We start from the raw sequence: 26,457 nt of genomic DNA on the forward strand, positions 1-26,457 counted from the left end.
ACCAGAAGGAAGTATTTTACTTTATCTCATGTTCAAGATAGGAAATCTTAGAATATATCTAAAGAGAAAATGCTTCTGTACTTCCACGTTGAGTCATTGCAAAAAGATAAAATATTTATCTTTTTCCTTCTTTTTCGGTGCTCTAAAATAAATGCTTTTGATGATTTATCTCACCAGAACAAAAAAAAAAAAAAAAAAAAAAGTATTTTCTGAAAGAAACTCTTTCACTTACTGAGCACATAAATCACTTCAACAAGTGAACGAAAGTTTGCCGAGTGGCTGGAGAATTAACAAGAGATTGAGAGATAGATGGCTGGGATCGTTTGAAGGAAATATGACGAGCTATGTTTTCATGACTACACACACATTCACGTGGTTACCAACATCTAATGACGTACAGAATATCTTGGAGCAATTATTGAAAATGGCGCTGTTTTGAGTTACCTTTAATATATTTCTTAATCACAATACACGGAAAAGTTAATTACGGAGTCCACCTTGAGTTCTAGACAAGATGTAGATCTTACGGCGTAATAATTACATAATTGGTTTATCTACATCATCCTACAGATGTGCGAGCAAATTAATCAGATGGTCATTTTTAGTTGTACAGAAAGATTTTAGTTTAAACAAGTCACCACCAACTTACGGAGTAATGAGTAACACTTGTCGAATCTAGTAGGCCTACCACAGATAGAGAACATAAACAACGGTTTCAAAATTTTCATAAAATTATTCTCTAGGAGCATTACTGTAGAAACTAAGCAGTGGCGATAATTAATTGGAGGTATAGACTGAAATATTGATAATTCTTCCGAACTTAACTGTTTCGATAATTTTAAGGGCGTGTTTACGAGATCAAAACTTATAACATTTGTCAAAACAATGCTACTTGAGAAATAAAGTTATTTGACACTAGTTTTTGAACCTAAACTCTATGAAACACTTAAAGTATACGCACCACTGACCACTGTTCAAATAGCCGTTGTGAATCTGGTTTCTCAGTGCTAGTACTGCACAGTTTCACAGAAAATGTACAACATACACAAGTAACCACTTACAGGTTGTTAACAGAACATAATTTAAAAACAACATAGTTTTGGAAACAAGGTCACATTAATTCTTTTAGGATTTCCACTTTTTGAGGTAAATTTTAGACTTTCACACAAACATCTACTGCTTCCTTACTATTTATCGTAGGATCATGGTTTATACCTCGTTTTCTTGAGGGTGAATAATACTTTCCACCGGTACAACCCGCTTGTCCGTATTAGACACCAGAAACAGGAAAATTGGAAAAAAACGGAATTTTTCGAAAAAAAAAATCGAAATGTTTGTGATCTTCTGGCCCAGGCTTGGGTTCACGTAGAGATCTGAGTTTTTTTTTTTTAATACGCTATTATGTACATAATATGTGTGTAAAATTTCAATCCTGTATCTTCAAAACAAAGGGCGGGAAAAATGTTGAAAATCTTAATTTAGTCTCTCTCTCTCTCTTTCTCTCTTTATATATATATATATATATATATATATATATATATATATATATATATATATATATATATATAAATTTACTGCGTCATTATTATTTAATCTAGAGTCATGGCTCAAACGATATTTTCCTTAGTATAACAAGCCCTTTCCAACGGTACCACACACATGTCCATATCATATACCTGAACTGGAAAAATCGGTTAAAACCGGATTTTTTCTGAAAAAATCAGCCCCTCGGAACACTAGCGCCCCTCAGGCCCGGCCCTGGTTTCACGTAGGGATCTAAGAGAAAAATGGGAAATATCCGAAGGTATTCAGAATCAGTATGCAAAGTTTCAATCTAATATCGTGAAAACTAAAGGCGTGAAAAATTTTTGAAATTTACCGTAATAAAACAAAAATTAAAATGTCCCGCCCCTCTTACTCGACTTAGCGGCGTCAAGTTGACCATGCGGTTCCAAAATGCATTTGGGGTATTTTTTGGTCCATTCTTGACTTGACTAATAAAAAAACGGCTTAAATACCTGTTATAGAACCTAAATGAGCGGTCAAAGACGATACTACGTCATGGTAACAAAAGTTAAAAAAAAATCCTAAAAGGGTTAAGCAAGTTTGAGATGTGACTAATTGAAGAGCTTTTACAGCACTTTTATCAAACAGTGACAAGACTAAAAGGAAGGTAATGTTTCTCACTTGTATGTATGTAACTTTGGAAATTTCTTTATTCTTTTGTAGAACATAAACAATTAAAGTGAATTTGATGCAAGAAACGTGGCTAATTTGCCATAATCTGGGAAATAACACTGAATATAGGGCACTACGCAAAATTAAATACCAGTGTCATAGCGGATTATGGCTAAATTTTACGGTTGTCAAAACTAAAACTCAAATTATGATATTCGAAGAGCATTAAACTAACATAGCGATATGCTTGTTACCCTATTTTACAAAAATTTTAACATTTACGAATTCGGAAATATTTTGAGTATCGCATAATGAGCAGTTGCCTCTGGTGTTAAGGTATTATTATTATCATACATATAATACATTTACCATATAGTACAAATGGTAAATCTATAGAGAAAGTAGAATCTGTCAAGAACCTTGGTGTAACGTGTGATTGATAGGCCTATTATTAAACACGCAGACATCGCAAATTGCCAATTTGCTTACAGGCTTGTCAAGTTTCAAGAACTACAACACATATGTAAGACTATAAAACTCTTGTCAAATCTAACCTTAAATTTGCACGTGTGATTTGGTAAAACACTCAGAGGGCGAATAATGACAAAATAGAAAGGATTCAGAAAAAGGTAAAAAAAAAAAAAAAAAAAGTATTTCCACTTACATGATTTATATCGAGACTACGAGGATTATTGAAGGTCTTCAACCTAAAAATACGACACGAACAGCAAAACAACAAGCGTTAAACAACAATAGGCTCTGTAATAGAAAATAAAGTATATATCCAGTGTTAAGTAAATAACATCTCATTCACAGTGCCAACTCATGTAATAATGAGAACACACCCTATTGTGTATAAAAGGTGTAAAGCACTCCTGTAAGTAATTTACTTGGTACTTTTTAATAACAGACAAACAGAATCGTAGGGATTAGGTCTATGATGAATTCTCACAATATATTACATTTTAACCTGGGGCAACAAACAACTGAATCGGTCATTGTTAAAAGGGGATATGTGCAGTGTATTTCAACTGGAACATATCCCCTTTTAACAATGACCGATTCAATTGACACATGCTACTATTTTATACGTAGTTTATATTTTAACACTAGTAGAAGTGTCCGTTCTTTGTACGAAAAGAATAAGGTGTAATAAGGATAAAACCGGAAATTTGAATATTACAAAAATTGTCCCCCCATTCCCGAATTCTCGAAAACGCTGAAACACACGTTCTCTCATTTTTAGTGAAGAGGTTGTGTACCGAATTTTACACCTATGCCTTATATAAATCCCTACATTGCACACTTTCTGAATAAAGAAAGATAAATTTGAATAGGGCTATCATATAAATTTCCTCCTTTCCTCCTTAGGAGTATAATTTTTGTAAACGCTGAAGCAGATATTAACTTACTTTTATTTAATTAATAATTTATAAACAGAATTTTACACTTTAACTTAAGAAGAACTTCTCAGATTCAGAACTAACTCAAAAATAATTGTAAATTAGATACTATACAATTGTGCAGCCTAGATTTTGAGAAGGTCAGGTGAAAAGAGGCATACGGCACATATTTATGAAAATTTAGCTTCACATTTTTGATCGAAGTGAATACTAAGAAACTTTCTGTCCGAAGGCAGATTCTTGCAGGAGGGGGGAGAAGGAGTAAAATGATCAGTGTTTTGTCCTTTTAGGTTCTAAGTATATGATGCACTGAATGTTCAAACTGTAGAATTTCGTAAGGGTAGATTGAGAATTCGAAATAAAAATGCCACGTACAGAAATCCCGAATATCTAATAAGGATACATAACAAAGATATTTGCATGTCATGTTCATCTGAATGCATTTTCTATTCTTCCAATACTATACCTACAGTTAACAAGCAAGATCCTTAGCAAAGGTACTCAAGTGGCAGTCCTTGCAAATTTCCACAAATTCTATAATCCTGTTTTATAGTTTGAAATATAATTTCATACTACCTCGGAATAGCCACTTTCGTTTTCTTTTCGGGGTAGGGGAGGGAGGGAATATACACTAAAATATTTTAAATTAGCCATCGCTGTAACTTGGCCAGTTGTTTAATATTTTCATATCTGTCGAATCATATAATCATTTTGAGTAATGTATTGTGACTCAGTGTGTTGATCCTGACCTAAATTGGAAATTTTATATCAAAGAAAATGTGGCAAACTTATCAGACTTCACTGTATGTGAAATGTTAATTTTTGTTTTTTTCCACTGAAACTCTCATTTATCTCCGTTATATTCTGCGTTCAACACTGCACATGGATTGTGAATCTTAGTACATTTGTCATGATAACAGTGTTCATCCAGTCTAACTCCATTACCAACCGAGGAGCCTGATGAACGATTAAAGCTAAGCCCAACTTGTTGCTCTTCGAAATGTATTACATTGAGCATCTTCCAACATACTCCTATTTTAAGAAACTACGCCAAGATGGCCCGTCTCATATCTTGTGTAGAGTTTAAATGGCACAAGAATGTAAAATGGGAGACATGTACGCGAAGCAACATATTACGCCATTCTTAGCATATGTGGTATATATAATTTCATCAGCAAATGCTAAATATTTGCCTCCAGTTCTATATCCATTACGCGACATGGATTCATGAGACACAAGAATAACATCCTCAGCACAAAAAATGCAAACTAGCTGTGAACGAAAGGGACATTGACCGACCATTTGTCATTATGTTCTGCATCAGTATTCATCTCTGTTGAACGAAAGTATGCAGATATAATAACAAAGATGATTTGTTTATTAGGTCGATTTTTATTATATATATATATATATATATATATATATATATATATATATATATATATATATATATATATATATAATTAAGAACTTATTTTTCATTCACAAGTGACCCGATCTTATCCTACCTCCAGAATTCAAAGGTCCTATAGTTAATACTTCATTGTTTGAAAAAGTCTACAACACAAGCCATAATTTAGACTTCAAACCAATCAAGGTGCATTAGAATAAGCTACGGGAATCTTGGTGACCATAAACGCGATGCACCGAAGCAAGAGTGTATATAAACATCTAAAATCGCTGAAATAAGTTAAATTATTTTAAATAAGTCTAAATACCAAATTTGATGTCTCTACCCTTAAGAGATTGAGACATCTTATTATGATAAATGTAATCCTTACCCCCTTTTTCTTTCCACCAATTTTCTTCCTTTCTAGGTAAAATATTAAAAAAACGCTATACCACGTGTGTTATTGTTTTAAATGAGACGTTGATATACAAATTTTCATGTACCTAGCCTTCAGCCTTGGAGATACGGATATCTTCACATAATAATTGCAACCCCTCTTTTCCCTCCTTCCCAGTCGAATTTCCAAAAATTCTTCCTTAGTGGTACCATACGTCACAAACCCTATGCACTGTTCAAATTTCATTTAAAAAAAACTTAGCAGTTTGGCCTGGGCATTGATCACTCAGTCAGTCAGTTGTTCACTCACTCAAAACTTTTTAATATGTATAGAGAGGGAGATAATTAGATCTTTTCTGTTTATTATTTCAGTCTCTACACAGAGTATTCCCGGCAAATCAAACAACTTTTTAAGCACCAACCAGAAAATATTAGAAAATTATAGAACAATATTAAGAAAATGGTGAGGAATAATATGAAACTTTAAAAGTGGATTTTAACATCGTAACACCTAAAATTGATCCTCCAAACTTAAATAGGTCCACTTTTGCGGATTCAGTAGTTACCCCACTGCATTGAGGTCCACAATGTTAACTGTGAACATAAATAAACGGTATAGTAGCTTCTCATTTAGGACGCTTGGAAGTTTAGTGCAAGCGGTAAATAAAATGTAGACTTTATTGTGTATTGATATAACTTTAAGTTTTTATAATACAATAATGCCGAATTTATAAAGAACGGAACACTTCTATTTTAATTTATATTTGTATTTAAAATTATGTGTAGGTGAGTGTGTGTGTGTGTCTATCATCAGATTTTCGCATAGTAATGAGGCATCCAGAGCCACCAAATTTGATGCACAGACAGGTCTTTACCAGATCTAATAGTGTATGAATCGGTTTTTTGATTTCCGGCTTGGAAGGAGATTGCAAAAGGGTCAGAAACTATGCATAAAAGGAGAGAATAAATACCCGGGGTGACGCATTATTAGTGGTGATGGATTAGCTCCCACCAAAAATCGAACCTGGGTCTTCCACGCCAAAGGGGCGTGCGCTATCCACATAGCCACAAGAGCGCTCTACTCCCTTATCTGAAGTAAGCCTCTATTTAAAGGTAGGGTTATATACATATTTGCTGTTTCCTAATGCATGTAACTTTTTTATGTAACTAGCTCTCTGTCCTCATTGTGATGACGATTCCTTGTATCGCTACAGAAGGTATCTTTTGTGAAAAGCAGTATTTGACTTATTGTGCTAATTATGGGTTTGTCTTCTGCAGGAAGGTATGCCTTACATTCATCTAATAGCATTACATTTTAATTTTGTAGTCAATTTTAAATTTTGAGAAGCTGTTCAAATTTCAATAAACTATGCTAATTGTTCTATACTTTTCAAATGGTTTTGTTTCTACGTAGCTCATTAAGAAAAATCCTATTTTATAATACTGTGAAACTTGCCTATGTTGGCCACCATCGGTTGCATTGAAAAGTGGACAACTTACAAACAATAAATGTGATCGACGTGTTTTAGACCAGAACTTCTAATATTGCTTGATAATAAAGATGTTTTAATTCAACTTCTCACTTCTTTGTCCACATAGTCTTTCTTCTACACATTCGAAGCTGAATTTTACTTAACTGCGATGTGAAGCTAGTACTTCCCTAGTTCTCACGTCTTGAATCCGTTTTTAGGTTAAGCCTTTCTAACACTTTTTACAGTGACTCTTTTGTCATTTTATCACAAATGCATATTTCTATTTTTTTCTTCTATATTCTTAATAAATTTCCTCGATATCGCTGATCTTTGCCAATTCTTCACGGACCAAGCGCATCAATTGACCAAGCGCCATTTTTCGATTTCGAGATTTTTACATCAGTGTGTAGGAGACAATGTAACTAATGCAAAAAAAATTGTTTGAAACCCTACTATTTGCTTGAATGTTCAGGAAAAAGCTATTCTACCAAGCGCCAAGAATTGGATCCTAATAGTAACATGTTTGAATTTCCTTCAGTATCTCAGAACCATGTTTTGGTGCTTGGCCAGTTGATGCATAGTACCGTCCAGTTGATTCTTGCTGTCGCATAAGTTCTGAAAGTATCCTTTTGATCTACTTCAAAATATATCAATCTCATTAAAGGCATTTCCATTCTTATTTTCTCGTCATAGTTGTTCTTTCTTGCTCTCTTTCCACTGAATTTACCTTCACAAAATACTTTATCCAGATTTCCCTATCTTTTTAAATTTTTCTTGTATAGCACTTATATTTATGGAATATTCGTTTTTAATTCGATGGAGATGCATTAGTTTCCCTTCTTCAATGCAATTTTCTTTCCACTCTTTTCTATCTCTAATAACTTTTCAATGTTTCTTCTTGAAAACAACCCTCTCACCTCTGTTCCTTGTGGTACAGCGCTTACATCTGGTCTTGTTGTGCTGGTTTGATCCCTGCTTGCGCCCACTGGACATTGGGTTTTTCTGAGTTCCCCCGTTTTCTCTTACTTTCTTCATTGCACCATTTTGTTCATAATTATCATAACCATAATCCTTAACCTTTGTGCATAGTCGTGGAACATTAAAGTAAAAAAGAAAAAAAATCTATTCCACTAAGTTGTTTTCCTAAGTAATAAATAATTATGTACACACAGAACCATAGACGCGTTAGTTGACACAAAAAAATGCATAACTTTTGTGACTCCAGCAAAACGTTTAGATGCATAATTTTTAAGGATGCAACTAAATGCATAATGAAAACTGTGTTAATTGATGCACTTGTGTGCATAAAATTTATTATGCAGATAAACGTTTTGCTGAAATCACAAAATGTTATGCATTTTTTGTCTCCTACTGAAGCATTTACATGCATTAATTGAAACAATGGTTGGTATCGCTGGTTGCATATTCCCTAAATATACAGGATTTCCAAGGGTGTGAAAACGATTAAATAAATTTAGAACACTACTAAAAATATGTAATCGAGGCTTTTTGGGTAATGCAGGACAGAGTAGAGATATTCCATATTACATGAGAGCCTCTACGGCCATTTTGGAAGTAGTCATACTGGATTTGAGTTAATTAAGTGAAATATAGACTTTACGATACACTACTATTTTTGAAATAAAGTGTGATTTTTAAAGACATTAACAAGATTGTTTTCTATATTCTTTGTTAACGAAATTTTGATCACATAGGTCTAGATACAAAAACTTGTCATTGTAAATTTATGATCATAATTTTGTTCAGGATGCAAACAAGCAGAGAGGAAACTACCATAATATCGTTACGAAATCACACCTTATTTCAACAATAGTATCGGATCGTAAAGTTCCCATTTCACTGAATTAATTAAAATCCAGTATGATACCTTCCAAAATGGTCGCAGAGGCTCTCATGTAAAGTGGAATATTTTCACTCTGTCATGCATCACACTAATAAACCTCGATTTCATAGTTTTGGTAGTGTTGTAAATTTATTCCATCGTTTTCACACCCTTGACAACCCTGTATATCAGATGTGCAATATACAATTTAGGCCACTCAATTTATGAGATCCATCTAAACTATGTCACAACCATTATGAGAAAATAGTTACAAAAATAAGGCCTTCAAATAGTATATCTTACAAGTCAAAAAAGGAAAAGAACTCAATTTATTATACCTAGGTACATAGCTTTTTTTTACAGGTTGCTCTACAAGAGCAGTTTTGCGATTTTCACTAAAGCTAAAATCCCAAATGATCTTTGATGAAATAAAAGAACATGGGTCAATGTTAGAAAAATCGTACCGATAGCAAATCTAGCGATGGGAAACACAAAACTTTACAGAGTAAAAAAAAAAAAAAAAAAAAAAAAAAAAAAGTGGAAACTACCAACTCAGATTATAAATCAAACTTTGTATGTCTATGTTCTCTGAATCTTTCTATCGCTTTTTTATAATATATTTTAGTATACTAATTTATGCCCGTTTGGCCTTTTTCCGTTTCGCCTTATGCCCTCAAAACATTTTGCCATACAACCGATAAGGATGTTATCTTAAGGCGAAAGGGGAATTCCCGTTTGGCCTTTTCCTGCTTGACCTTATAACATACAAGGGAATTTTCACTCTGTTTCTGTAACAAAGAGGGATTTATCTTATTCTCAACTGCAACGTCTCTTCTATTTCAGACAAATTAAACTCAAATATCTTAGAACATAAATTTTATTATCACACCCGAAATAGCATATCAAGTTTCTATGTGGATATAATATGAAACAGCATCAGTATATGAAATTACATCAATTTCACTGTTCTTAAGTCTATCTTTTAGGCGGTGAATCCTGTCGTCAAACCGTCTCTACCTTAGCTTTCTAAGTGTGTTTTCTGATAACCACTTGAAGAAGTACTCGCAAATCTTTCATTTTCACGTTGCCTGTCTTTCATTAATTCAATGAAAGAATGTATGTCTAAGTGATCCCTTGATGCCTTTCTTCGTAATTTGACGTGCCACTGTCTTGCATTGTTAGTCATTTGTTCTTGATCGTTTTCAAAGTGATTCCACAAGTCACTGCAAATAGGTAAAAATACATCATTAGCACATTAAAAATTCAAAGGATTGCAGGAGAATCTACGTTGGAAAGTCGATGACAAAATTTTGGGTGAACCTAATTTATTTCTTTTGCAAAGCAAAAGAATGTGTTCTTTTGATAATTTACAAATCAGTGAATGTAGAATCTTCAATACATGCACGTCGCAAGAAAATCTATATTACACTTTACATTAGGTGTTAATGGAAAAAATGCTATACTGTAGGGTGCTCGGGATAGCTTAAATAATGATTTAATAATAAAAAACAATCATTAATTTTTTGCACTAAACGCCATCTATTTATGTAGGAAAGAAAACATACTTACAGAGAAAATAACGTGTCACCATCATCCAGCCAAGTGTCTATAAGATAATCATGGAACTCCTCCTTCATAGAACGTCAGGCGCATCTTCTTGCAAACGTACAAACACTACATCTAAATGGGAAGTTGGTACCAGAGGCTGTGCTGCTGCATGTCGAATCCATCTTTTTACTTCAGTGTTCTCTTTGTACAATTGAGAAAGTTCTAACTGCTGAACCTTCCTCCAAACAGACTGAGAGATGTGGAAGGAACATCCTGTGATTTTAACCAGGAAATACTTTATTTATAGCATTGATTGCTACTTTCTTAAGATCAATAGAAACTTCTTTCAATTTGAAACGCAGTCCAAATTTCTCAGCTTCTTCCATGATTATCTCCAGTAATCTTACATGTGTCTCTTGCTTTTTACTGGGCAATATGCAGAAGAGGAGAACAAATACCTGGCCGAAATATTTTCCGTGCAGGATGTACATTTGGGAGAAAAGGAGAGGTACAGTCTTAAGTGTCCCTCCATTACAATCCTGTCGCACTGACACATAATTTTCGAAGTTCCAATAGTGCCGAAAACCTGTTGAAGATAGAAAGACTAGAATAAACAACACAGACATTCTAAAGAAAATGCTTTAATATTAATATTCTTACTCCTATTACTATTGTCATAACAGATTTTCACGATTTCAAAAAAAAAAAAAAAGAAAAAAAAGAAAGAAAAAAAAGAAAAGAAAAGAGAAAAAAACCAAGAAGAACGTAAGAAATGATCAAACTATTTTCTTGATTACTAAAATATAACTTACAAGAATTCTACTGGTGTCATCGCCTTCATTCCCCAATAAAAGTTTTTGCCATCCTGCGCTCCACGATCCTTCCACATTCAATTTATTCAATCTTTGCGATAGTGGTGCCCGGTTCATGCTCGTACGTTATATAGAGAGTGTTTAACGGCACCAAAAATAGGGACAACAGATGCAGTTTCACCACAGTAATTTCCCTTAGCAATCTTCTTCCTGGAGAGAAGAAAATAAATTCATTTTAAACATCAAAAAAAAAAAAAAAAAAAAAAAGTCGTACTTTCCCTCTAGAAAGTAAAGACAGACGGAATATTGCTTAACTACGACCGGTTAATTGTGTTACACTATAAATAAAAAAAAAATGGACTATGTATTTGTGTGCTAGCTAGGATGCCATTTAAGAAAAGTTCCACATCTAAAGTTCTAAAATAACTTTTGGAAAAGTTGCACGAGTAAATATTAGAAACATGCAGAGAAGCTTCAGTGTCAAAATTACTTATACCTTATTACAACTATTATATATACTTACCTATACTTACCTATATGTCTTAGTAATTGTTGATGTTCGTTCTTCCGCCGCTCCCTTCTTCATATGTGAGGTACAAATACAAGGCTACATGAGCAATTTTTTAAACAGTGACGCAGATAACACACTATTCTGAATACTTGCTTTGATTATACGCTATTCTGTTCGGTCAAACGTAAATACTACTAGCATTACAAATGTTTTTCAAAATGACACTAAATTTCCCTATCATAACTTGAAAATCCCCTTCGCTGGTGTAAGGCGAAATGCAAAGGGCAAAGGGGAATTCCTGTTTCGCCTTACAATCAAATTAGCATATACTATCTTAGCATCATAGCCTGAAGTAATGAAAACAGGCACAAGGCGAAACGGGAAAAGGCCAAACGGGAAGACATCCAAAGTTTCATTTTAAAATCATCTGAAAGAATTGTTCACTTACATTTCCCTGTTTTTAATTATTAAAGATATATTTTGCAAACGGGCAAATACGTGGACGTTTCGAATTAGGTACAAAAATATGAATACTGTTCTTGTGATGTATAATTACAATATTCTAAAAAAGTTATATTTCTGGGATAAAGTCTGTAGGTCTATAGTAATTTACCATGTTAAATTCAAATCTGAAATCAGAATTTCGCTATCAGGTTTACTTTCTCAGTAATATAGGATGTTACGTAAGTACATGACGCATGTTCTAAAAAAAAAAAAAATCCTAAAATGGAACAGTAACTAAGACGTTACTGGTTTAGCCTGTAGCATGTTTTCTAGTACGTGTGTCTCTTGTCTCTACTGACACATCATCAGTAGCCTTCTGATATGCTGAGTTATGTTTCTTTTATTTCCCATTCATGAAACTACGAATTTTAATTAAAAATGAAGTTACAGTCAGTTTAAATCTCATAATCAAATTGAATTCATTGCAAGAACATAACACTAGTGGAAAATCCTGTTAACCTCTGAAAAGTTAACCTGATAATGATACCAGAAATTACATTTGAAATTTCCTTTCCTTATTATACGCTGTGTTAAAACGGCACCATTCACATTTCCCTATCATGTCCCTGAAACGGAAAGTTTGAGGGGAAAAATAAGGCTTTTGGTAGAAAAAATCCCTTTTCTCTATTTTGGGTCCCTCCGGAACACCCTGTGTTAACACACAGATCTCAAAATAAACTGAAAAATACTAAATGGTGTACGAAACGTGTGTACAAAATTTCAAGCTTCTATCTTGAATAGTAAGGATGGGAGAAACAAATTACCAATCAGCTAAGAACATCCCCACAGTGGCCCAGATGACTCAAAAAGATTCGGATGTAATATAAAAATTTTCTGAAACATCCTAGGGTCATGTTTTACACTTCATTCTCATCAGAATAGAACAGTCTTTCAAATGGTACCATTCATATGTTTCCGTCATGTATCTGAGGCGGGAAAAATTGCAAAAAATGGGATTTTTGTTAAAATATCCCTTTTTTAGCATTTCTGGACCCCTCCCCCCCCCCTGTGTTAACACACAGATCTCAAAATCAACTGAAAAATGTTAAGGGCATAGTGAATATCTCTACAAAATTTCAAGCTTCTATTTAGAACAGTAAGGTAAATATATATATATTAACACATGTGCTAAGAATATCCCCACAATACCCCAAATTCCCGCAAAAACGGGAAATTTTCTAAGACATCCCTATTTACCCTAGGATCATGGTTCGTACCTCATTTTCTTCAGAATGGAAAGTACTTTCTAACGTTACCAATCACATGTCTTCATCATGTATCTGAGGCGGGAAAATCTCGATAAAGAGATTTATTAAAATATCCCTTTTTAAAACATTTTTACTCGTTTGAACACAACTTGGGGCACCGCAGAGATCTGAAATATATCTGTAGAATACTAAAGAGTACACTGAATGTATGTGCAAAATATCGATCTTCTAGGTGCAAAAGTAAGCCCGCCAAAAAATAATATGCCCACAGTACCATAAATTCCCGTTTAAAACAAGATCTCAGGTAAAAATTTCCTGAGACATCCTTATTTACATTAGCATTATGGTTCGTACCTCATTCTCTTCAGAATAGAACAGCCTTTGAAACGTTTTCCATTCGCATGTCTCCGTCGAGTATCTGAGCGGGAAAATCGAGAAAAAGGGAATTTTTGTTATAGGTACAAAAGTAACTCAAAAAATAGTAAAAATAGGCCTAACAAAAAATTCTTTAGTTTTAAGTTATGACGTATCACACCCTATGTTTCGACCTACAAAGGCGTAAAACCATACGTAACGTTTTAGAACGCTTCCACTCTAGAAAAAAAAGCTTTATTAGTACTTTTTAAATCGAATAATGAAAATACAACCCTAACGTATAAACATATACGATATATGTAAGGGTTAATGCCGTGCTACTGTTTTTAACCTTCAATTTATTTCCTGCTCAATAGTAGGCATACCCGTGTTTTGTCAATATTTACTTCAATATCACGAAATCGGGGCTTTTGGCCCGATACTCTAACCAAAACATCACAATTACGTGACCATGTGTGACTTTTAGTAGATACTCAACTATTGGTATGTGCAGGACAAGGGCGCCGTTTTCTGTGTAACTTTGGAGTGCCCTATGAAAGATATGCATTAGTAGAAAAGAAAAATGAACGACAATGTACTGTAGAAATAGGAGAACCTGCTTCAACTTAGCAATTTGGCCCCCCTCGTTAGAGGACCATTTCAACTTTGGGGGTCCCAGACCACTAAACCCCCCCAGGATCGGCGCCCTTGGTACAGGAGTAACAACTTATGCGAGTTAAATGAAGTTTTTCTAAATAATCAACCTTCACCTAATAAGAATATTAAGTATTATTATTATTATTATTATTATTATTATTATTATTATTATTAATAATAATAATAATAATAATAATAATAATAATAATAATAATAATAATAATAATAATAATAATAATAATAATAACAGCGGTTCGGAGTTCACGCATGCATCGGATATATTTAATGAGAATCAAGCAGCCACTAGCATGAGTCACTTCAACATACAGTATGTACTGTAGTTAACCTAAATATTTCTTCACTCCTTTGTGGATTTTTGTAGGAAACGAGTTCCTTCTGAGAATCCCTTATGGCTTTGTCTCTATTATTGTTGCTATTTTTGTTTTGCTAACGGTACTTTTTTTAATAACTACATACTTGCGCTACCTAACACAATAATATCGTATTTTAATATACACTTACCTCCGTTTTTCTAAGCAGACTCCAGCACTAGACAAAAGAACACACACAATAACAAGTCAGAATTCGCTCCACAAGAACACGAAAACCAGTCGAGCATGCGCAGTAAGTGCTGGAGACTAGCTTCAAACAAAACACGACAGGTGACGCTCACATCAAGAAGAAATGCAACAGTACCGATGCAAAGATCTGCATCAATTGAGTAATCTTAAACCACAATGCATTTATATGTCTCAAATGACCCATTTTTTATTTTCGATCGTTCTCTAGGGTTGAAAATGCTGCGCATCAGTGACAAAAACGAAATTTATACATATTAACGCGCCATTTGATGCACGTAAATGTTTCAAATTTCCTATGATGCACTTGTAGTTCTGTGTGTAGAGAAATTTTAGGATTATATTTTACTTTTGAAATAACATGAAAAATGTGGAAAAGTGGACGCGCGACTGACAAGCATCCAAACATAAACATTTCACAAATCATTAAAAAAAATGTTAACTTTAACGTTAGATAACTGGGAAAAGGCAGTAAGGCATTGCCTGGTCAACAATCCATTCATCTTTCTTGTGTTGTCTGATTTCATAATTTGTCGAGTTTATGCATATTGCATATGTTGCAATCGTCAGAATGTTGCAAATTTCCCATACTAAATTTTAAAATTTTAAGTTTGCTTTTAACTTTGTGTTATTTATTTTTTTGACTCGAAAACAATATGTCTCGTCTGAAAATTCGAGTTGTGTTGAAACAGACCTATATTTTCGAGATAAGGCACGAGTTGAGACAACATTTTCTCGAGACGAGTCAAGACACCCTTAAAGCTTTATTCGTCTCGTCTCGTCCGCATCCCTGTATTTCAGCTAATACATGGAACGAAAGAAAACTACTGTTTCGATTACACACATGTAGTATTATTTTCTTGTAAGGTGTTTCCCCTAATAGAAGTGTTTTTGTGTCTTACTATCATTTCTGGAATAAAACCGAAGTAGAATGAGACAAAAAGTGATCAAAAACGTTACAAAGTTTTGATTTAGTGTAAATTAAATTCAGAATCATTATTTTTCATTCACTGTCCTTCTTTCTTTTCTTTTCTTCCTTTTTATCAATATTTGTATGTTAATAAGAAACTTCACTTCTGTACCATATCATTTGTCAGTAGCCGATAGAAGAAGTTCGTAAGAAAAGTTGCAGCTCTGTTATAGATTTCATAAATAATAAATAAATAAATAAAATAGTTTTGTGGATTTATTTGATGTTTTTGTCATTACCCATGGTCATTTCTGCCCCCCTTTAAGAAATCGGGCTGGTAACGGGCCTGGTTCAACTCTTCTGAAACAAGGTCTCGAAGAAACTACCTGGTGATTCAAATCTGATCATAACTTCGGGAACGTAAAATGATGCAAAACAACAATCACATCTATGACCGTCTATGTATATTATGTATCTTACAAAACGTTTTATTTTTCTTATCTTTCTTTCTTTTTTGTTATTTTATGGAGATCAACATCATTAAATTCAAAAAATGAATTATGAACGTATTGAGCTTTTTTAAAAAATCGTTTCAGTAACCTCTACACCGTTCGTATGGCAACACTGATTAATCTACCTCTGAAATGGCTTGAGGCAACCATTAAAAATTCGACAACGTCATGCTCCGCCGTTGGCCAGACAACGAATTTGAGGCGTATGTCTCAAAAAACATCGTAAAACCGAAACAAGGAACGCTCTTTGACTTTTTTATACGCCAGTAGCTACTCCCGCCACAGATGCACAACCAGACCACAATTTCTATTTCACATGACTGCAATTACGCACAAACACGGACATAATGTTGCTTATGGGCCAATCATTTTTGAAACGCTGTCATAAAATACTCAAGCATATATTACAACACAGAATAGACGGACAACGTTCACGAAAAATAACACAAGCATGACTACCTCCGAAAATTACATATGTGACTCGCTGCCAGGTCGCAATTTGTTCACACGCTTTCTCTAGCCTCTTGTCTTAGATATTAAATTATTTGTTTATTTCTGAGTGGAAACAAAACCATCTTTATTGGTATATATTCAAGCTCGATAATTGCAGATGTTAGTTTATCCTCTATAAGGCTTTTTTGAAAGTACAAAAGGTTATTTCCCGAATTAATGAACGAACTTTGCATATCATGGTACTTACGATTAAGTATATGTTATATACTATAGTTTTCTCAATTAAACTTATATGCTTTTTAATACCTGGGAAGCGTTATCAATAGGGTTAGGATTTTTAAGTACACAATGTATCAAATGTTGCCTTCAAATGGAATTAAAGAGAATTTTCCATATATATATATATATATATATATATATATATATATATATATATATATATATATATATATATATATACTTTTTTCTTTGAATCAATATCCCTTTATTCCTTTAACCTAAAGCTGGGTTGTCACTTTACACGAATCTTGTAGCTGTCATTAAAAAAAAAAATCCTACGACTCTACAACATTTTTCCATGTAAACATAGTCTTAAAACGGCCTGCAACATTTTTTTTTTCATCTTGCAAGGAATGTGCAACTTTCTTGGTTGTCTTGCTTGCTACCTGTTATCGCCCTCCCGCTGACATAAGGAGAAAACCAATTTTGCTGCTTCCGAAACAACGGATTCTTGGAACAGGAAGTGTGCCAACCACAAAGGATTTACGGGCGTCGAGGGCCGTACGAGACAATATACAACATGTTTACAAGAATTGAATAGTCTTATTCAATTTATAGAATCGTTCGTCGTACACTAATATCATAGGAACATGAAAACTGTTATAACGGCAACTAAAATATTTACTTACTAAAGAAAAGTAGAAAAATTTATTTACTTACCATTTTAGTGGAACACTTGACCAGTCAGCCAATGTTCGGCGGTACACTCTATACTGGATGTTCCATCGCAGAGGATATTTTCAAGGTGGACATCAGTTATCCAAGAAAAACTTGCAGTTCAGTTTAAGAGATTACGTACGAAATTCATTTTCAATAACGAGTCAGGCGGACCGGATTAAAGGGCTCAGTGTGTTGGGGTGGCCAGGGGGCCGGCTTTTGCACATGGACGATCTAACTCAATTTCTCTCATCATTGCTACTTTATAAAACTCTATTCCAACAATCTATCTATTAAAATGCTAGAAAAACAATAAAAGCGCCAGAGGTCCAACCTCTAACTTTTCATTTCAAATCTTTAATTTACGGTTATTTGTGATTTCAAGTTTAACAAAGGCAAATATTTTAAAGTATGTGTACTTTATAAATAAATAACTTAAATAGATCTTTTTCGTAAAGTTTTTTTTTAATTATTGTTCAAAGCCTTTGTCTTTTAATAAACCTTCTCCAAAATCAATGCAAATGAATTGTGCTGCCATTTTTGCAGTTCTTTTAAACTATACGTTTGTGGACGTTTATATGTTCGTGGCCAATCCTTTCGAAATTGAGATCTCGGAAACTACAGGCTCTAGAAAGATGACGTTTTCACTGATCGATTGCAAATTTTTCGTAGATTGTCCAGTTCTAACTGAATATTAAAAAAACATGGCCATTATTTCTTTGTTACATTCTTACGGGTACACTGGAAGTGTTGAAATTAAAAAAAAAAAAAAAAAAAAAAAAACTAAAACATCATATCCTACGCATTATACATTCCAACACCAAATGATTGTATACAGGGTTTGCATATCTCTCAGGTGTTTTGTTTCATGGCCAAATTACAATGAAAAACGAAGAATAAAAGCCTATGGTCACAGTGGATCCGATTTGCACCGATTTTTTACTCTAACATACTCTGACGACATCGGTGAAATAAACAAATGCATTGAGAGAAATGTACCTGGTCAGACTGGCGCCGACATGGTCTGGCGACTACGGCCGACTTCTACCGACCACCGATCGGAAACAAATTATTTTGTTTTTGTCGTCAGTCTACGCCAGACTAGAGGGTGCTTTACAACTCATTGTAAGTATTGAGACTCTCATTTACATATTACAGCAAGCCGTTCTTCTGCTGATATACATTTTCGAAAATTACTTTGCTTCTCTATGCGTCCTCGGATCTTCTGTAAGATGTGCTAAAATGTATCCTGTTCCATTCTGAAGTACTGAAAAAAACTTCTGTGGCTGCTCCACCAACTTTGGAAATAGCGTGTGAAACTCGCCATATTTCTCTCTTTCTTGAAAAATAGCATTTACATATTCGCTCCTATCTTCCTCTAAACGCTATATTTTTAACACAGGATTTTCTAATAAAAGCAATTCCTAGTCCATACTGTATCCCACAAGAAGCCAGACTGACGACGGATCGGGTGCAGTGTGACCAAGAAGTCGGCAGACGCGGTCGGCTGACCAGTCGGCCGTAATCGCCAGAGTGAAAAATCGGATGAACTATGACCGTAAGCTAACCATTTCTTCAGTCTAATTTGAATCTTTACTGTCTGGAGTGTGTTGCCCAATGAACACCATATATCACTGGCATTACAAATAATTGTGTGTGTTATGCATTTGCTTATTACATACTACATGCAAGAAGAAAGAAAACACTGATCACATATTAATTAAAAACTCCAACCGGAAGTAGTCTCAAATCTTGTAAACAGTGCGAGATATTGAAAAAGTAATCGAAAAAATCTCCCCTTTACGGTATATCTTGCCGATTTTTATCAAGACGTCTTTCACTTGCGTCTGTAAAGAGACATGTACAGATGTGAGGAATTACAAAGAGATTTATGCTCATACGTGAATGATGCGCTCTGTAGAGAGCGCAGGTTCAGCTAGTATATATACAGGGTGTTTGAAAAAGAACTCCCTAGTTTTAAGTATAAATTTAATTGGGAAATGAATGAAAGATTACATCAATGAGTACATATCATGAAAGAGAAATCCTTCAACTTTTGTTTAATGTTGGTAGACTTCAACGTGGGATCCATTTCTGGCCCTGCACAAGTCGAGACGATATTCCACTTTTCTCCACGTGTTCACCATCAGTAGGTTTAATTTCATGTAACAGTTGCAATTTGTAGGCGCACAACTTAAGTATTTTACGCACAACATCATACACAGTAACTTTAGGCACTCCTAATAGTAGACTACGTCTGACCAATGACTTCTTCGGGTCTGTTCAACAACATCTTCAGAAGTTCTCTGTCTACCTGGTGACTTTGCTTTTAAAACACTACCGGTTTCCTCGAAAGACTTGAGCCGATGACGGATAGTTTTTGTTATAGGTGGTTCACCACCATACTGAGGTCTAAAATTACGTTGCACTGTTATAACTGACTCAGTTTTCACAAGGCAAATAACACACTGCGCTTTCTGTTGCGGAGTACATATTGTTGCTGAGTTACTTTGCACTGCACGTCTGCCTGGACTGAGTTGAGGAAAAACAGCACTGGTGCCGTCTCAAGGTCAAGCAGACCTGCCAACTGCAGAGGAGCCAAACTTGGAGAGTTGATGAATCAAAACCCACAAACTACAATAGTGTATATCACTTTGAACAGATTCTAGGACATATTAAAACTAGGGAGTTATTTTTCAAACACAATGTATTAAAATGCAAGGCTTATATGTTTGTCTACAAAGAAGAGTTTATATGTTTGTCTCTAATCCTTTCGACAATCAGATATCGAAAGCCACAAATCCTAGAAACGTGCCGTTTTTACTGGTCGATTCCAAATTTTGTGTAGATTGTCTAGTTCTAACTGAATATTAAAAACAAAAACTTGGCCGTTATTTCATTTTTCAGCGGTGCATTGGAAGTGTGTATTTTTTTAAAAAAAGCAAAGCACAATATCCTAGGAATTATGCATTCGAACACAGCATAATTGTATACAGGGGTTGCACATCTCTCAGGAGTTTGTTTCATGGCTAAGTGATAATCAAAAACGAAGGATAATCATTTCATTTCTCCACGCTAAGATGAATCTTTTTTGTTTGGAGTGTTTTGCCCAATGAACACCATATATCAGTGACATTATAATTAATTGTGTGTGTAATGTGTCTGTTTATTACATACTGCATGAAAGAAGAAAGAAAACGCAGATCATGCATTAATTAGAAACTCCAATTGGAAGTAGGCTCAAATCTTGCAAACGGTGCGAGATATGGAAAAAAAATAATCGAAAAATCTCTCCTTTATGGTACCCCTTGCCGATTTTTATCAAAATGTTTTTCCCTTGTGTCTGTAAAGGGACATATACAGATGTTGTGAGGAATGACAAGGAGATTCATGCTCTGAATGATGCACTGTGTAGAGAGCGCAGGTTCAGCTAGTTCTATTAAAAATACAATTTCATTTTAATTAATTAATTTTGTGTTATTCTATCTGCACCATACAATAATAGAATAAACAAACCTCTTATGCGGCGTATTGCTACCTTCAGTTTTAATTTATCTGAAAGACATATTGCTTATCACAATCAGCGAGTTCCCATTTTTCCTTTCTTTTTTATTTAATTGTTATGTAGCCTGTAATTATCTATTGTTAGTGTTTGTAAAGTTGCAGCTTTGGATGTTCACTTTGAGACCCTTTTTCTCAAAATGTAGAAACTACCGTAACCGCATAATGTTGTAAAGTATATTAGTTTTATGTTTATTTCTTTCTGTAGTGACTACTAATATAGTTGTGTAGATAATTCAATATTTTAAAGTTCTGCTTCAGATGGTCCAAAAAAGGGCCGCGGAAGTAGGGATTAAAAATAAAATGTAAAAAATAAGTGAGAATAGTGTCGAATTCATACGTTTTGGGGTCGGGAAAACGGCTGACTCGTTTGAAATGACTTTTGGAACATAGTAAGTATCAACTCAAGCTTTTTAAAATCACATCAACTTGATTAACGGGGTATTCTAAGGGTAGTTGTTTCAAAATTTAAGTTAAAGGCAGAGTACCTTCTATATTTTTACACTTTCATTCAAACATTCATCCTAAAGGGGAAAGGGTTCAAATATTTTCCAGAAACCTAAAACTTATCCCCCTATGCAAAGAGCAGGCATTTCGGCTACCATATATATATATATATATATATATATATATATATATTCTAGCCTAAATGCCTGTTCTTATTGTGCGAACATAATTCCAGAACGTCAATTTACACTGGAATTCTAAAAATGTAAGAGATAAAATAATAATAATAATAATAATAATAATAATAATAATAATAATAATAATAATAATAATAATAATAATAATAAGTAACAACATCCGAGTAATAACAAGAAAGGCTGACAATAGCTGACTAGAATTTATCCATTAAAATGACGTCGTAGTGGAGAATTACATGCAGTTTCAAAATTAAGTAAATGACATTTCATTGTACCACCTGGGAAGCCTGTAGAACAGAGAGTGTTGAACTATTGATTCTAGGTCGTACTGTATTAAAAAGATGTAGTATGTTACTTGTTTGTCTGAATGGAGCTCGGAAATACAATTTTGAGAGTAGCGTTTCGGATCTGAGTTTGTCATGTGTGAGTTTGTATAGATATTTGAGATCACTGATTTAATGACGAGTGTCAGGTACTTGAGTATTTAGTATTCGTAACATTTCGTGTTTTGTCGTCGCACGGGTGCGAGGTACTCTGAAACGTATTATTACCAGGAGAAAGTTTAGAACTGAGTTTAGCTGATGTAGGTTTGTAGGGGCTGAAATTGTCCAGATAGGTGAACAATATTCCATTTTATTAGAAGTAATTGTCTTGTAGAACGTTACTAAGGAAGAGATGTTTCATATCTCTGTTAATCTGTACAAAAGTCCTAGAAGACGCATCGATTGCTTAGTGATAGTGTTTATATGTTCTGTAAAAGTTAGTTTTGTGTCAATATACATATATAAATTTAGGTAAAATGACCACTTTCTTCTTGACTGATTTTAATTCTCGCTAACAGCAAAATTTTCTAAACATTAAAGTAACACAATGTTTCATTTAAAAAAAAAATGGTTTTATGTTTCCTTCTACGAAAGTTGCTCGAAAACATTCTTTGGGGGATTTGCATTTATGTCCTTTGTGCCTCCCTGACTTATTTCAACCTCTAGAAATGAGCCCTATGTAGTTGCCTAAAACCTAATTTTAAAAAATCTGGTTATTATTAGTAAAATTGTAGTTTATTTACTTATTTTGAAGGTAGTGTGAATTGATTCCCTTGCCTCAAATCAATTCTAGCCAAACCAAAGCGGGTAATTCTTAAGTGCAAAAGAAAAATATATGTCAGGTTTCATGAGAAAATAGAGAGATACTTTTTACAAACTTATTCTGGAACATGTCTTTTAAAAATCGTATAAATTCACCTCACATTTCGGGCGGAATTCAAATTTCAAACAATGCGAATGATAGGGAAGTCTAAAATAAAATCACAAATAACTGTATCAAAATTATCTTATTGTCAATAAAGTCATTATGGAAAATTGTGTTTACATAACCTCATATGTGCATATAGGTCATGTGATAATTATATACCGTATATATATAAATACGTATATATTCGTAAATACGTTATACATGTAAATATAGGCCAACATCGGTGGAATCAGTTGAGCAATGATGAGTACTTCTAACAAGAAATGTTTACAAAAAGACGATGAGTGTCCTTTAAACATAAAATAGATTAAGAATTCGTCTTGGGTATCTTAGTATGATTGGGAAACATAGCCAAGTCGTTTTTTTCCTTTCTAAGGCTGCTATGTGCCCTAAGAATGGGCATTTATGATTATTATTACCTCTCGGGGACTTCTACCCTATTCCCCAGAAGAAACGTCAATTTCCCATTCGCACATTCTGTATTTGCACAAATTTCTGGATTAATCAACTTTAGCCAATGCACATATACAGTTCATTTCCACACTAGAAAGATAGTTATGGTATTGCCAAATCCATAACTAAGGATTACCCTTCATATTCTAGTTCTTGTGAATCAGGTATTCTGGTCCTAATAACATTATGTTAAATCCGAACCATATGAGTTCCCACCAGGAATTGAAGCCGATTCCCCCGCGCTGGAGGCGGGTACATTAGCATTACATCCACAAAAGAGTTCAAATTATACGTTTCTCTGACGATCACGATTTCAAGGAGGTATTTAATGATAAACAAGTGTACCCTCAAGGTACGTTACTGAACTGCGGCCCTATAGTTGAGAACTTAGCTTACCAGGCAATGTCCTCACAAATGCTCAGAAGCACCAAACTAATTGAATTATTATAAATTCTTTGTGGATTGGAAACACTGCAGCTGGCATGAAAACACTCATCTTCCCCTACAGACAGGAAGATTTTTATAGCAGTCATTGCCAGGGTTAGAGGGAAGAAGACGAGGAGGCATTTTGGATGCACTGAGCTGACAAACATCCAAGACGCGAAGATTGTAGCGTGCGCTTTTTCCTGCCTATGTAATTGTGCATATCTTTCTCATCTGACCAGACACTAGTTCAGCGAACACTGTGCATGCAGGCAATGAGAAATTCTTCCTAATTATGCATATTAAGTGGTAAACAAGTATAACAATATTAGTAATAACTGTTTTCAAAACACCTCTCGTTTAATGAATTCAGTAGCTGCTCAACCTAACAAGATAGTTTCATTTGGAACAGCATAAAACAACTTCTTTTGCATCACAATGTTTTAACTATGACAAATAAATATTACAATGTATTTTTAAAATACGAATACCATTCAGACAAACAGCAAAATAATTCCACTATATCTTGAAATATACGTATTATATAAAGTAGTTAACCCAGAATGCACCCCAGTGTCGTGTTCATACCCATTAGCCTCACAGTCTCACTTAATCTGATTCCTGCAAAGTATCTTACCTTTCGAAGTGACGTTCAATTACTTCTCAAAACAGGGAGTAATCTACACCCCCCAACACCCCCCTAATACCCCTCCAAATTTCTTTACACACACCCCTGTATGGAAAAAGAATGCTCCCCCAAATTCAATTGTATCAATCAGTATCACACATCAAGTTAAAAAAGGTTTAGCGTTTAGGAAAGAAGGCAATATTCTTATTTATTTTATTTCACTTCAAAATACGAAGCGATCTCGTTCTCATGTACGGCTTCGAGAACCACATGACCTCATTGTTTCTGGCGGTGTTTCGATCGAAACAATTGAAAAAACAGACCGCTGATACCTACCCTTCTGGGCTCCGCGGTCGTTTCCCAGAAAAAAAGATTTTGGACAGATGCAGATGACTGAAATTGACAACGTCTTGAAGGGTCATTCACCTACCTCCTCCTCAATAATAAAAAATGTGACAATATAGTAATAAGCCTATACCAGATTCAGTTGGTAAGTGCTACTCTGCAACAGCTCGCAACCAGAGGGGGGCTAGGGAGGGCCTGGCCCTCCCTAAATTTTTCATGTCCCCTCCAAACCTCAATACAAAATGCACAATTTAGATATTTGTAAGAGAATTTTTAATGACTTGGCCCCTCCTAACACATTCATGGCCCCCCAAGCTGTGTGGCTGGTTTCGAGCCTGCTCTCCAGGTGGTGTACCAACGGACGGACGTTAGAAGGGTGTAGTCAAAACGTATTTAGAAATGAAGAGATCGGTCGAATTAAGAATTATATATATATATATATTTAGACTGAGTCTAGTGTTATGCAGGAACGCATTTGGCGCTAGCGTAATGTTTTGTAAAGTATATCTTTATTCACGTAAATTCATTGCGTGGTACAGGGCTCATAGCGAGTCACTTTTTTTAAACTAAAATTTACTTTTTTTCAAGTTGGTCACTAAAAGTTACTTTTTTTAAAAAAAAATTGTCACTAAGTTACTTTTTTGAGAGGTAAAGTGACGTTTAGGTGTGATTTATGTTTTGCATTGGCAGTTTTCTAAGAAAAATATAAAAACAAATGGAAAAAGGCAGAAACTTATTACTCATTACTCTTCTGAAAGCTTCAGTATTTGCTGCCACATGTGAAACAGTCAGCTTTATTCTCACTTCAGCTTTTATTCTTTCTAAAGCACAGTGGACGGTTGGTGGATGCTTAACCTCTCAAGGTGGGGTTGAGAACCCTTCTGTGTCTATTCTTTCCTCCATCATAATAATCTTTTAGTTTTCTCGCGTAATAGTTAACGCTCCGTTCAACGTTGTGTATGTGTCTGTGTAGTTCATCATGTTCGTCTTGTGTTATGCTTCTTGTATGTTCTTCTTAAGAGTAGGTGATGAATTTGAATATTTCACGTTTTTGAGAACTCTTAATGCAAAGTTCAATATAATGTCTGGGATGAAGAAATTAGTAAATAGGTCAGAACTGGTTCCACTTACTCAGAAGCTTTTTACATCTAATAAGTCTGCTTACCGTAACTACAAAGTATACTTTGAAAACCTAAGAAAGGAGGAAGCTCAAAAAGAAGAAGTAAAGAAGAAACAAAACAATAACAAACAAAGAGAGAGGTGATGGAGAAATTGACAAAGGAAAAAAAGGGTCATGATGAGATTTTGGTAACTTTTTCGTGTGCTTTTGGCCATTTTTGGTCACTTTTAAACTATTTACAAGAGAACAGACCACTATGAGCCCTGGGATTATTAAAATTAGGGTATATTAAAGAAGACAAACAGAAAGATACAAATTGTAAATTGAAAAACTGGATTTCTGGAAAACAACTACATCAATGAATAAT

General features: G+C 34.4%; 1 protein-coding gene and 2 long non-coding RNA genes across 6 annotated transcripts in view; 1 reads left to right on the forward strand and 2 right to left on the reverse strand.

The window, feature by feature from the left end:
• The window catches only part of LOC145673925 (uncharacterized), a 1,349,238-nt gene that overhangs the window by 927,892 nt on the left and 394,889 nt on the right, over window positions 1–26,457 (reverse strand). The window lies entirely within an intron of this gene.
• The window catches only part of LOC145673927 (uncharacterized), a 259,021-nt gene that overhangs the window by 162,199 nt on the left and 70,365 nt on the right, over window positions 1–26,457 (forward strand). The window lies entirely within an intron of this gene.
• Window positions 8,913–11,542, reverse strand: LOC145674604 (uncharacterized). The gene is made up of 2 exons (XR_014128993.1): window positions 10,252–11,542; window positions 8,913–9,905 (listed from the first exon to the last, which is right to left on the reverse strand). It is a non-coding gene; the product is annotated as an uncharacterized LOC145674604 (long non-coding RNA).

This window comes from Thermobia domestica, chromosome 17 (assembly GCF_964235325.1).
Source record: "Thermobia domestica chromosome 17, izTheDome1.hap1.1, whole genome shotgun sequence".
Taxonomy (NCBI): domain Eukaryota; kingdom Metazoa; phylum Arthropoda; class Insecta; order Zygentoma; family Lepismatidae; genus Thermobia; species Thermobia domestica.